Source organism: Panthera onca, chromosome C2 (genome assembly GCF_046562875.1).
Source record: "Panthera onca isolate mPanOnc1 chromosome C2, mPanOnc1 haplotype 2, whole genome shotgun sequence".
In the NCBI taxonomy this organism is placed as follows: Eukaryota; Metazoa; Chordata; class Mammalia; order Carnivora; family Felidae; genus Panthera; species Panthera onca.
Genome location: NC_138347.1, coordinates 42,341,340 through 42,355,148, shown reverse-complemented (window position 1 = coordinate 42,355,148; position 13,809 = coordinate 42,341,340). Strand labels below are relative to the sequence as shown.

General features: G+C 35.6%; 1 long non-coding RNA gene across 1 annotated transcript in view; it reads left to right on the top strand.

The window, feature by feature from the left end:
- Nucleotides 1-13,809, top strand: part of LOC132683818 (uncharacterized) — a 129,917-nt gene that overhangs the window by 14,985 nt on the left and 101,123 nt on the right. The window lies entirely within an intron of this gene.

Below are 13,809 nucleotides of genomic sequence, written 5' to 3'. Positions count from 1 at the left end.
TAAAAAAGTTATACAAGAAGTTAAATTAACCATATTCCTGTTTATGGGACATGCTCAACAGGGCTCTGAACAAGGGCCTTCTATTTTATTCCTTGATGCATTTCCTTTATTTTCATTGTTCAACACCCTTCTCCACAAAAGACAATCATAAGGTATATCTTTTTGCCCCTACACTCTTATAAAATATGTATTACTATTTCACATGCATCTGTTTTTAATTTATGTCAATGGTACTAGAATAGATTTATTTTCTTGTTCTTATCATTTTCACTCAGAAGGATGGTTTAAGACTTCATTGTGGCTGTATATATAGCCATATAGTCACTGTATAATTATATAATTATATTGTATAGTCACTGTATAATAATATAATATATAGTATATATAATATATATATTCTTTATGATTATATAGTCACTGTATAATAATATATTATAGTATATATAATATGTATAATATATATCACATATATTATATAGTCACTGTATAATAATATATTATAGTATATATAATATTTATAATATATGTGATATATATTATATAGTCACTGTATAATACTATATTATATATATAATATAGTATAATATATATTATATATAATATAGTCACTTTATAATATAGTCACATGGGTATCTGCCATGTGTTCCCTCTTGATTTCCTCAGTGGTGTCATCCATGTCCGCAGCCTCCGTCCTCCACACAGAGCTACATGTTTCTATGGACCTATGTGAGGAGCTCTTTGACATTTACATACGAACAAAGTTGCTGGGTTACAGGTGATACACATCATTAATGAAAATAAGTATTACCACATTGCTGTCTGCACCAGTCTCCGTTCCTACCTGTAGTTCCTGAGGATTCTCACATTCCCACAGCCTGCAGACACTTGAAATTATCTAGTTTGCTACGTTTTGTCAGTCTGGAGGTATAATAACATCTCATTGTTTTAATGGGCACTCTAAAAAGTTACTAATGGGTTTGAAGATCTCCTCATATGTTAGCTGGCTTTTTAGACTACCTCCTCTATAAATTCCCAGAGCATATATTTTGGCCAGTTTTCAGTTGGGATTTATGTTTTCCTTTTTGATTCTCTCAGCACAGTCTGTATGTTGGAACCTTGATAGTTTTAGACAATGAAAACTTCCAATCCTCCATTTTTCTCTGATCTTCATTTATGACATTCTTCCTTGAGCAAAATCTTCACATTCAATATAATTATTTATGTCTAATTTCACGTGTAGTTTGAGTTTGTTTAAGAAGTCATTTCTGACCAACATGTCCTCAAGTTATTCTTCCATGTTAATTATCATCAACTATGATTTTCACATTATATATTTGAGTCCTTAATATATTTGTAGTCTACATTTATATGTGATGTGGATGGGGATTTCTATAGACTTAATGTTTGTGTCCCTCATCACCCTCCCCAATTCATATGTTGAAATCCTACCCCTCAGTGTGATGGTATTAGGAGGTGTGGTCTTTGGGAGGTGATTAGGTCAGGAGGAGGGGCCCTCAGGAATGGGATTAGTGACTTTTAAAGGAGACACCAAAGAGCTCTCTTACCCCTTCCACAGTGAGAACATGACCATCTATGAACTGGAACATGGAACCTCACCAGTTCCTTGTTTAGGCTTCCTGGGTTCCAGAACTGTGAGAAATAAATTTCTGTTGTTTATAACTCCCCCTAGTCCATGGCTTGTTAGAGCAGCCTGAAAACACAAAGACAGAGCTCCAATTATATTTTTCTCCATATGCGGTAGTCCTCCTTTATCCGTGGCTTCGGTTTCCCTGGTTTCTGTTTCCCATGGTCAAGTGTGGTCTGGAAGCAGATGATTCTCCTAATATATTGCCAGAATGTCAATAGTAGTCTAATACTACATTATAGTGCCTACATCATTCACCTCACTTCATCTACTGTAGTGCCATTTTTTCCAACCCCATCTATTAATTCATTTGCCATTTGCCCATTGGTTGTGTTGCCACTTTTGTAATACATATCTGTTCACAGGTAAGTGTCTGAACTCTCTATTTTCTTTCTTTGGATCAGTGCTGTTCTTGTGGCAATAACACACCGCCATTATAGTATGTAAGTGTGTGTACTTATATTTATATTTATATATAGATATTTTAATAAGGCTGTATACTATGAACAAATATCAGATATGCCACATTTTCCTTTTTTTCCTCTTCTTCTTTATAGCCTCTTCTTTTTTTTTTTTCTTTTTTTTTTTTTAACGTTTATTTATTTTTTTGAGACAGAGAGAGACAGAGCATGAACGGGGGAGGGTCAGAGAGAGAGGGACACACAGAATCCAAAACAGGCTCCAGGCTCTGAGCTGTCAGCACAGAGCCCGACGCGGGGCTCAAACTCACGGACTGTGAGATCATGACCTGAGCCAAAGTCGGACGCTTAACCAACCAAGCCACCCAGGCGCCCCTAGCCTCTTCTTCTTAAATAGACTTTGCTATTTGTGGACCTTTTTTCTCCGTATAAATTTTAGAGTAAATATTTCAAATTGCTCAAAAACCCCTACTGGATTAGGGTTGCACTGAATTTATAGTGGAGAACTCGTGCCTTTATACTTTTAAGTTGTCTTCCGTGTTTAACTTTAGGAATTTTATCTTCATTCTTTCTTCCTTTTCTAAAAATTTAGAAATTTTTATTTCCTTTATTTCAGGAGTTCCCACTATCTGGATGTTGGCAACTGGACTCTGTACCCACCCTTTTTAAATTTTATGTCTTACGCCATTTTAGATTGTATTTTTTCTTGTTCTCTTCTGGAAGATTGCTTGAGTCTGATCTCCTGCTCAGTAATCTGTATTTAAACTGTGTTCATCATGCTGTTTATTCAATATCTCTGTTCTTCTTTCTTTCCACTCTTATTGTTCTTAGACCTAATGTGTTTCTTCTTCCTATTTGGCATTGATAGCATCTTCCTTCATATATTTAAGTGTTATAAAATATATTTTATATTTTACTTATACTTTAATATTTCTACTTTTCTGTTCAACTTTAATTCATGCATATTCAATTCACTGTTTTTCTTTTATAGTGGTTGTATTTGTTCTTTTGTCTTGTAAGCACATTATCCTATGGAATTATCAGCTACTCTGCCCGGTAATGTGTATTGGAAAACACTGAGGACTAACTTTTAATTGCTTCTCTCCTAGTAAATTTTGGGATATGGAAAGACATGAAGCTCACAGTAAAGATTTTCAGGCACTATAGAACCACTGTTGTTTAGTCTTGCTTATCATCATCAGATGAGGACCACTGGTGATAGATCACCTGCTTACATCATCAGACCACTCCTATGGTCAAGGACTCATTTTTTAAATTCTTGATACGACAGAAGACTGCTTCCTTAGTTTGTAAATCATTCCTATCTGGGGATAGGAAGACATTAAAGAATGAATGCTGGAGAGCAGACGGTCACCCTAGATCTGTTTGAACCCACTTCTCACCCAAGAGGGCTTTTGCAGCACTCTGAGATGTGGATGTTGGTGGCTTCTGTGCCCAAGTGGCAACTGGTGATTTTCCTAAGTCAACCCAGGAGAAAGGAAAAGGGCAAAATATGAACATCTTCCTGACCACAATGACCAGGTTGGGACAATCTGTAGTTGTCTCCATGGTTTCTTGCAGGTTTCAATTGTGCTTGCTGGGTTTTGTTTTTTCCTCTGATGCATTCTCTCCTGTAATTTCTGTAGATTTTCAGGAGAAATCCAGTAGGAACTTTCTGACAGTTTTTCTGTCCACTACTTTTTCATTGTCTCTCGCTCTCTCTTTACCTCTCCCTTCCCCTACCATCCCCCCTGTATTTACTTATTCATTGACTCTTTCTTTAAAAATCCTTGTGAGCTTTTTCTATACTATAGTTATTCTGTTGTCATTTTCCTTACCATTTCCTGAGTTTAATTACTTCCATATTCTATGTAGCTTATATAATCCTAGAGTTTTCAGTTCCTAGAGTTCTCAGTTGCAATTGGTTAAAGTACAGTTGCTCTAAGAGACACCCAAGAATTGATCAGATATTCTCGGGAGAAGTTTAGTCCTGTCTGTTTTCTTTATAAAATCCAGAATGTCCAAGAACTTGTTGGCTTTTGAAGCAGAGGAGAATTTGCCACCCCTAAATGCACCTCTTGGTCTAAGGATTATTTTAAGGGGGTTATTTTTAAGAAAAAGCAGACATAGGAGAAGATCCTAAAATAGTAGAAGTTAGTTTTTTTGTAAGAGATATTTACATGTATAAGGAAAATCTCTATTTATAAGGATATCTCCCTTGCTGTACCAGGAAAAGGGGGTTGACCAAATTTCTAGAAACTCTTATCAGTGCAGAAGGCAACAACTTAAATCTACACAACAACCTTAAACTTATTTAGTGTGTTTTTCCTGGTAACCTCCCACAGCTGAATCCCCATTCACAGTATCTTTGTCTTTAGCTGAAAATGATATTTAAGGTGATAACTTTAGCCATTTTGGGGAGTTACTCACTTTTCCTGGATATCTTCCATGTATAGAGGTGGTATACATTTTTTAAAATGTTTTGTTTATTTTCGAGAGAGACAGAAACAGAGAGAGAGAGAGGTGGGAGAGGGAGACACAGAATCTGAAGCAGGTTCCAGGCTCTGAGCTGTCAGCACAGAGCCCAATATGGGGCTCAAACCCACAAACTGCGAGATCAGGACCTGAGCCAAAGTCAGGCGCTTGCCCAGCTGAGCCACCCAGGTGCCCAGGCGGTGTACATAGTTTTAAAAATTTATTTTCTCCAATTAATCTGTCTTTTTATTGCAGGCATGTCTCAGTCACAAACATGGGAGATAGAAAATTATTTTTCCTCCCCCTACACCTTTATCATAATTTTGGTGACAACTTCCATCCTTCTTAGGAAAAAACCAAAAAACCGTTACATTAAATATGGCTGTACTTACTTACAGAGAATGTACCATTCTCTGAATGGGCTTAGAAATTAACTTTTTCCCAGTTATTATAGATTTTCTATATTTAAAATTTTTCCCCAGTGAACTAGCTTGGTAAAAAAATATATAAGAGAAGGTGTTTAAAAGGGGTAAGGATTAAAAAGTAATAAATATTAAAAGAAATGCCTAAAGCTTTAGGACCTGTTAGTAAACTCAGTCATCATTCTGTGTTTTTTCAAATTCAGTAAGATGATCATTTAGATATCTGGAAGGGAATTTTCTTTTTAAGTCACTCCATAAATAAAATCTATATGAAATTTTTTCTAATATTTCACGCTTCACAGGAACTATATTAGGTAAAAGATGAAAAACAGGTAAGTTATAATATCTGATTCCTGGAAAAGATTTAATCACAGTTAATGGTGGCAGAAGTTTTCACCTTCTACACTTGGATCAACATATGGCATTGTTTGTTCAATGTCAGCTAGTGTAAGCACGTGGCTCAGACATCAGGTTGTTTTTTTATTTTTTCTTGTAGCAACAATTGAAACCAATAAAAGAAAAATAAGACATCTATAAACCTTACGGAGAGAGGGAGAGATAAGATTTTCCTTTGGAACTTCACAGTGAAAATTGCCATGCAAAGTATAAGAGATCTAATGCATCAAGAATTGTTCTTTTTGGCTTTTAAAAGATTCTGTCTATTGAGCTCCCACACTAAACACAGTTGTACCTCTCCATAAAACTGAAATGGTTCTGTGATGAGGAGAAGAGGCAACTATTTAAAGCACATGTCTACTTTGGTATAGTTACACATAACATTTTCACTTGCATATACATTGCTAATGTTTTACTCTGAAACCTTGTATATCTTCTCACATTTGGTTAACCATATGCCTTTGATGACAATCCAGTCTTAAAGCATGCTTGTTATAGGGTATGAAGAGTACAATTAAGCTAAAATTTTACACTAAGTCTGTAATGCATTTTGATTTCTCATGAGGCTCTAATCCAGTTTACAAAATGTTTCCAGATGTACAGTCTAGTTCCAGATCAATTTATATGTATATACAGAAATCCTAATGCTTAAATTATAAAAAAAATATAATATTTTTAGTCTTTGTTGTGGAAGTTCCATTTGGAACATCATCTTGAAATTATTAACCTCATGCTAAGTTGTACAGAGTAGTTTTTAAAATTTTGCATTTGTGTTCAAAATTAGTAACCATAATCTTTCAAAATTTAGGCCCTATACATTAATCTTAGAGATTTAAGATATTTAAATTTATTCCATTTGATTTTCTATTGTATCTTTAGAGATGAATCACACTGTAAGGAACAGAACTAGGGGCAGAAGCTGGCACAAAAAAACTTGTCATTTTGGGCCAAATATCTTTTCTTCCAGTTCTTTGATTCTCGATGTTTCCTAAATTCATTTGTTCATGTATATAAGTACATTTCAAATATAATGCTAGGGATTGGAGACATGAAGATGAATGAAAGAATGTTCTGAAGGAACTCACGGTCTGGTGGAGTCATCAGAAATATAAATACATCTTTTGGGATAAATAGGATGAAACAAAATTAACATTGAGGGGAAGAACTCCATAGGCAGAAGTTTCAGCATTAGCAAAGATGTGAGTGCAGTAACAGCACAATAGGTAATTTCAAGCAGTTCTATGACTAGCGAGTCAGGTTTAATGTCAGTACTGACAATAGATCAGGCTGGAAAAGAAGTGAGCAAAAAGTGCAGCAAGGGCCTTTCTTATTTGCCTTTAAGGACTGTGAAGTTTTCCTGCATGGCTTTAAGAAGTTGTGGTTATTTGGGCCACACAGAGAATTGTTTAGGTTATAATGGTGTTCACCTCATGTATAGGTAAGCATATCCCTGTGATATGAGATGTGAGATCATCCCCAACAAAAACAAGTGCTTATGGTCATCAAAATACGTGCAAAACAATGTTTCTTACAGCTTTACTCCTAATAACCTCAAACTAAAACAACTTGATCTCTATCAACAGAAAAATGGATAAATTCATTGTGGATATTCACACAGTAGAGTAAATACATCAAAAGAAAAGAACACATTAGAGTAACTGCAAGGATACAATCACGCAGATGCAAGTATACAGCTGCATCTCAGAGACACAGTGCAGAGCAAAATGAACCAGACTCAAAATGGAACACGCTGTATAATCCCATTTGTATAAAATTTATGAATAGTGAGAACGTATCTTTTTTGATACAAGTTAGGTTAGTTTTGGGGAGGATATTGACTGCGAGGGACGGGTGGGAGCCCCCTGGGATGCTGAAGATACTCAATATTGTAGGGATGTAGACCTGTGCAAAATTTCATCGATTCATTGAGCTAGGAGGACAGGTGAACTTCTCCCCATGTATTTTATACCTTAATACAAATTAAAAGCAAATAATAGTCTTTTCTCTTGTGTTTTGTTTGTGCTTGTGTGCACATGTGTCATAACAGAATGCACATTGGACTTTGACTCAAAAGAATTGAATTTGAACCATAGTTCAGTTTATTAGCTGTGAGATCTTGTGTGAATAATTTAGAGTCTTGAAGCTTCATTTTTGTCTCTGTAACATGGAGATAATAATAATTATTTTACAGGATTGGTATGAGAACCAAATAAGACACAGTGTTAGTCCATGTCCTCTAGAAAGTAGAGGAAGGAAAGTGAAACTTCTTCAAAAAGGACAATTATACTCATTTTCTTAAAAAAATTGTTCCTTTGTTTCTGGTCTTCCAGAGGTGAACAATTTTTAAAATGTTCTTTTCTTTTTCTTTCCTTTTCTTTTCTTTTCTTCCTTCTCCTTTCTTTTTCTTTCATTTTATTCAATTTTATCAATCTTAAGGACTCAGAGGATGATAGAATTTGAATTATTCAGTTGTTTTTACCAAACATTTGTATAATTCATGTAGAATTGCAGTACTAATATTAACACCTACGAAAAACTGACTGAAAACAGGGTGCCTGGGTAGCTCAGTCAGTTAAACTTCCTACTTCAGCTCAGATCATGATCTCACACTCGGTGAGCCCGAGCCCTGCGTCGGGCTCTGTGCTGACAGCTCAGAGCCTGGAGCCTGCTTCCGATTCTGTGTCTCCCTCTCTCTCTGCCCCTCCCCATTCATGCTCTGTCTCTCTGTCTCAAAAATAAATAATAAAAACATTAAAAAAATAAAAAAAAAAACGGGCTGAAAACAGTTAAAAATATCTTTTGCATGTTTCCCTCATTTTCCTATTGTTTGCAGTCATTGTATATCCACCCTGTTGGAACAGACAGACATTACATATTGTACTTTGTCTCTTAACTGGTCTTAGTTGTCCCTGTAACTGTACCCTTAATGTTCACCTCAGCCCTTAAGGCAGGGTCTCTCTAGTCATTTTGGTTGTTTGAAATTGTTCTGTAGTAGGTTCTTCAGGAAGGGATCAAAGGAACATCTTAAAGTTTTGCACATTGATATCAGATAAATTTATACGGGGAATTCAGTTTTGTTGCTTATACAGTCCTTGGTTCACATTTTCTTTCCTTCACTAACCAGCATGTTACTCCATTTCTTGTACTATAAAGCAGTGAATCAAACCATTTGATAATAACCCAGTTGTCCTTCTTTTGTTAGCTGGCTGTTCGTCACCTGACTTTTTTACCTTAATACTCAAAGATTTTTCTTTCTGTAAAAGCTCAGTAACTTTAGTAGAATATATCTTAGCGTTTGATAGTCTCAGGTATGAAGTATACTATTTGAATATGTAGTTACAAATATATTTTTATTTAAGTCTCTGGAGAGTTTTCTTAGGATATAGGTTTTTTTTGGTGTGTTTGTCCTGTATCCTTGCTTTGTTTTCTTCAGGATCCTCTGGTATCTGTTAGAGCTTATCTGTCTTCCACAATCATCACATTCTGTTAATCCTATTTATCTCTTCCTTTCCCTTGATCTTCTATTTATACTAAGACACCATCTACTGTTTTCATTGTTGTTGTATTCTTCCTAGTTTAGTCTGCATTTCTTCATGATTGTTTTATTTTTAATTCTTTCCAAAGTACTACTTCATCTCTTATTTTTTTTTCTAATTCAGATTTACGTGATTTATTTTGTGTCTTGTATCATTGTTTTCATATTTTTAGCTGTTTCCAAAACAGTGAGTTAAAGTTTACATTTGTTATTTTTAGTATTGTAGTTTACCTTATGTTCACGGTAGGGTTTTATTCTGTTCCTTACTTTGTCTTTTTTTTTTCTTACAATAACTTTGTATAGAAATTACTATGACCCTTTTGTGCTGTCTCTTATTTTTTCTTACTAGATTATTGGTGTATTATAAAAATATAAAAATTATTTTTTCTTACTAGATTATTGGTGTATTACAAAATAGGGTGCTGAGCCTCTATACCCTCTCTGGTCATGCCACATCCCCAGCCCTTGAACGTGTTCATCAACCCTGAGACTCTCTGAACCTCTTTGGTTAGCTTTTCTTTAAAAAATGTTTTTTTATAGGAGCGCCTGGGTGACTTAGTCAGTTAAGCATCCGACTCTTGATCTTGGTTCAGGTCATGATCTCAAGGTTTGTGAGTTCGAGCCCCATGTTGGGCTCTGTGCTGACCGCGCAGAGCCTGCTTGGGATTCTGTTTCTCCCTCTTTCTGCCCCTCTTCTTCTTGCATTTTCTTTCTCTAAATAAATAAATACACTCTAAAAAATTTAAAAAAATTTGTATCTTTTTGTATTTGAGTATAGTTGACACACACTGTTACATTAGTTTTAGGTGTGTACGATAGGGATTCACAAGTTTATACGTTATGCTGTGTTCAGCACAAGTGTAGCTACCATCTGTCCCTATGTATCACTATGACAGTATCATTGGCTATATTCCTTCGGCTGTGCTTTTATTCCTGTGACATACTCATTTCATAACTGGAAGCCTGAATCTCCTTTCCCTGTCACCCATTTTGCCCAACAGCCTCTAACCCCTCTTGTTGCTCTCTTTTTTTTTTTTTTTTTTAAATTAGGCTTCTTAATCTTCCAGAAAGATTTACTTTACTGATTTACTGATTTACTTGGATGAACTTTAAAAATAAATTTCCCTGAACTTAAGCCTATGTTTTAAATCTAAGTGGTTTGAGTGAAGTCTTTTTAATTACTCCCAGTCCCTATATCTAAACTTCAAGGGCCATTCTCAGTCCAATTGTCTTATACAGGATCCCATCTTTGTGCTCGTTTTTTGTTTTGAGCTGGTTCAAGGTTGGTCCTGGGATAAGCATTGGTGCATGCCATGCTTCATGTTAACTTGACCCTGTTACTTACCACTGAATCACAATATTAGCAGAAGCCCATCTTTACTAGAGTACTCAATACAATGAATGTATTTTTTCCATACTGTAGTAACTCATATCAAGATATGTTTTCTTTACCCTTCATTTTTGTTAAATAAGAATAAAACAATCATTTCATCATTTAAAAAAGGAGAAGAAGATGTGGTTTAACATAGTTCTAATTTCCAGAGCTCCATCTCCTTTTTTTTTAATTTCAAAATGATTTTTATAGTGCTGAAACATGGTGAGTTGCTTTCTGAGATTTACTGACTTCACTCCCCTCCCCAATTTGAATTTCAGTGCTCCTGGTCTTTGTTTCCACTGCCTTCTCAAGCCATTGTTCTGCTTTTATTAGGAGATTGGAGATACGTCTGCCCCTGCCATTTTCCCCAAATCCTCTTATTGTCGGAATTCTAATTACAGAAACAAAATGAATAAAGAATGCAATGCTAAGCTGTCAAAGTAAAGTTACCCGGAGAGATTGGCATGAGACAGCAAAGTGAAAATAAGAGAGCGTGGTAGAACAGTAGCTGTATAACATCAGAGGTATTCTTTGAAGGGATAGAATGCAAGAGTAGGTAGCAGCATTTGATCAAGTAAAAGTGTCTAGAAAAGTAAAATTTGTTAATGAGTTGTAGGGGAAAATATGTATCCCTTTTCCTAAAACCCATAAACCATGTGGTTTTACTTGTTTCGGATTATAACATAGGACGAAGTGTTAGCAAGAAGCTGTACTTCTACCGAAGACTATGTATTTCTTTAAAATGCTTTTCCTTAAAATGTGGAGATGCAAGTAGGCATGACTAAATAGAAATCATTATACAGATTGCCGTATCTGTTGGGACTCTTTATTGGCATGGACAGGAAAGAAATTTATTCTTAACATTAAAAAAAAAAAAAGATTTTCGCTTTCAATCAAGTGTTCAAATCTGCGACATTTGAAGGATTGTTGTGTATGCATACAGGAAATATAATGATATTATATTGACGGTGACATAGCCATTCCATCAAAACTACTCTTAGCTTCCCAAGCAATGAAAATTCTGCGTTCGTCAGTTGCAGTTAATGCTCAAAATGGCATTATCTGGAGAATGATTCATAGCGAAAAAACCAACAAGATTTTAGTAACAGATATAAGTAATTAAAGGAAAAATTAAAATTGCTTTTCTCTAGGGGTGCCTGGGTGGCTCAGTCAGTTGAACGTCTGACTCTTGATTCTGGCTCGTGTCATGATCTCATGGTTTGTGAGTTCAACCCCCCCCCCCATTGGGCTCCAGTATGGAGCCCTTGGGATTCTCTCTCTCTGCCCCTCCCCTCCTCTCAAAATAAATAAGTAAACAACGACAACAAAAATGCTTTTCTTTATAATTGCCTATTAGAACTAAACTACCTTCAAATCTTATGTAAAGAGTCCCATTTTAGGGTAAGTTTTCAGGATTTATTGTTTTTGAACTTTGAGTAAATCACTCTTTACGTATACTTTCATTTATTTATTTTGAGAGAGAGATGGGGTGGGGGTAGAGGCAGAGAGGAGAGAGACAGAGAATCCCAAGCAGGCTCTGTGCTGTCAGTGCAGAGCCAGACTAGGGGCTCCATCCCATAAACTGTGAGATCATGACCTGAGCTGAAATCAAGAGTCCATGCTTAACGGACTAAACCTCCAGGTGCCTTTGTATACTTTCATTTTTAAAGGCACTACTAACTTTTTTTTTCAATGTTTATTTCTGAGACAGAGAGAGAGAGAGAGACAGAGTGCGAGTGGGAGAGGGGCAGAGACAGAAACAGGGAGACACAGAATCTGAAGCAGGCTCTAGGCTCTGAGCTATCAGCACAGAGCCCTACGCGGGGCTCGAACTCACAAACAGCAAGATCATGACCTGAGCTGAAGTCGGATACTTAACCGACTGAGCCACCCAGCCGCCCCTAACATGTTTGTTTGTTTGTTTGTTTTACTGTGAGAAATTTTAAATAATGAGAGAAATACACAGAGAGAAATACACATTTTCATGCATCAAATAGTTGCAAGCATCACATATGACAAAAATCCCTAATCTCCAGGAAATTCCATTACAGAATTATAACCAAGCTGTTTGCTGTCTGCTGCTGGGCCAGCAATTGTCTGCCCTGTCTAGAACAACGGGCTGCCCCCATTCCTAGTATACACAAATAAGGAAATAAATTAGCAATAAGAAATATCCTATTACCAGCTTATTAAATACCACAGCACTTTAAATGAACCTGGCATACATAGTGTTTACACATGAATAAAAATTACATATGTAGTAAACTATTTTCTAACTATCCAGCTTTTACTCTTTTAATATATATTGTAAGCAAAATAAAATAAAACTTGAACTTCCATCCTAGCAAATTCTGGGCATTCCAGTACATTCACAGGATTTCCAAGGATTTCCTCTGCAGAAAGAAGAAACTCTCTGTTCTTGCTCCTGTCTTTTGCTTGATTAGGCTGAACTGTCTCTTCACTCTTTCTGTATGTCTCCATTCTTCAGTGCACAAATAACACAAGTTTTTCCTTTTTCTATGTGGGAGATTTTAAGTCAATACTTAGGAACGATGGTGGTTAATTACAAATCTAAAAAGGAACAACTTGAAATTTGGACATTAGCCATTGCTTAAATAACCACTCATTGACCATGCTCTGTGACTGGAAATTTCTTTCTTGAAGGTTCACATCTGAAGCTCTCTCCCATTGCGAGTTGATGTGGCTGTTTTATTTTCCCTCGAGAGAATCTTTACCCATCTGTTGTGTTATCAGGGGGATAAATGGGAAATTCCTGTTATTCTATATTTAGAGGGATTTAGATATCATCCTTCCTCTCCACTCCTATCATGGATAACCAGAGATTTCTATGCCATAATGTGAAGCTTAGTTACTGAGATAACTTTAGTCTTTACCAGTGTTTCCCTTTCTTATCAACTGTCATTTTAAGTGGAAAAGGGAGGATTTTGTAGTGCTGGAAGTACTATTCTGTCCCTTATCGGAGCAAACCCTACAAATGGTGGCACTTGTCCCTCCTGCTTTAGCTAGCAAGTCTGATTCAAGAAGAGCGAACATTCCATTTCCTAACGTCAGCTTTAAAAAGGTGGACACAACTGTATTAGCTTTATTTTAAGAAGCTTGAAGTATTTTCATATTCATTACTATTAACCAAAAGGTTACGTAAAATGCATGTAATCAGTATCATTTCTGTAATGGAGACATTTTGATAATATAATGTGTTTTAAATAACAGTGTAAAGTAAGTGATGCTATACCAGGAAAATGAAATTTATGATTTGTTAAAACAATATTTTTAGGCATGCTACATTTCTAAATTCAAATTTTTATTATTTTTGATTAATTTATTATCTTACTGTTTACTTCATTAAGTGTACCTAAAATATAAATGTGTTATTTTTCATTTGAAAAATGGCCGTTTTAGAAAATGAACAAAGAGGTTTTGGGTCCCCACTGATCCAGTCAAACATTGCCTGAGCTAGCAAACTAAAGATTAAAAAAAAAAAAAAAAAAAAAGCACACACTGCATTATTCTTCCAGCTTTCT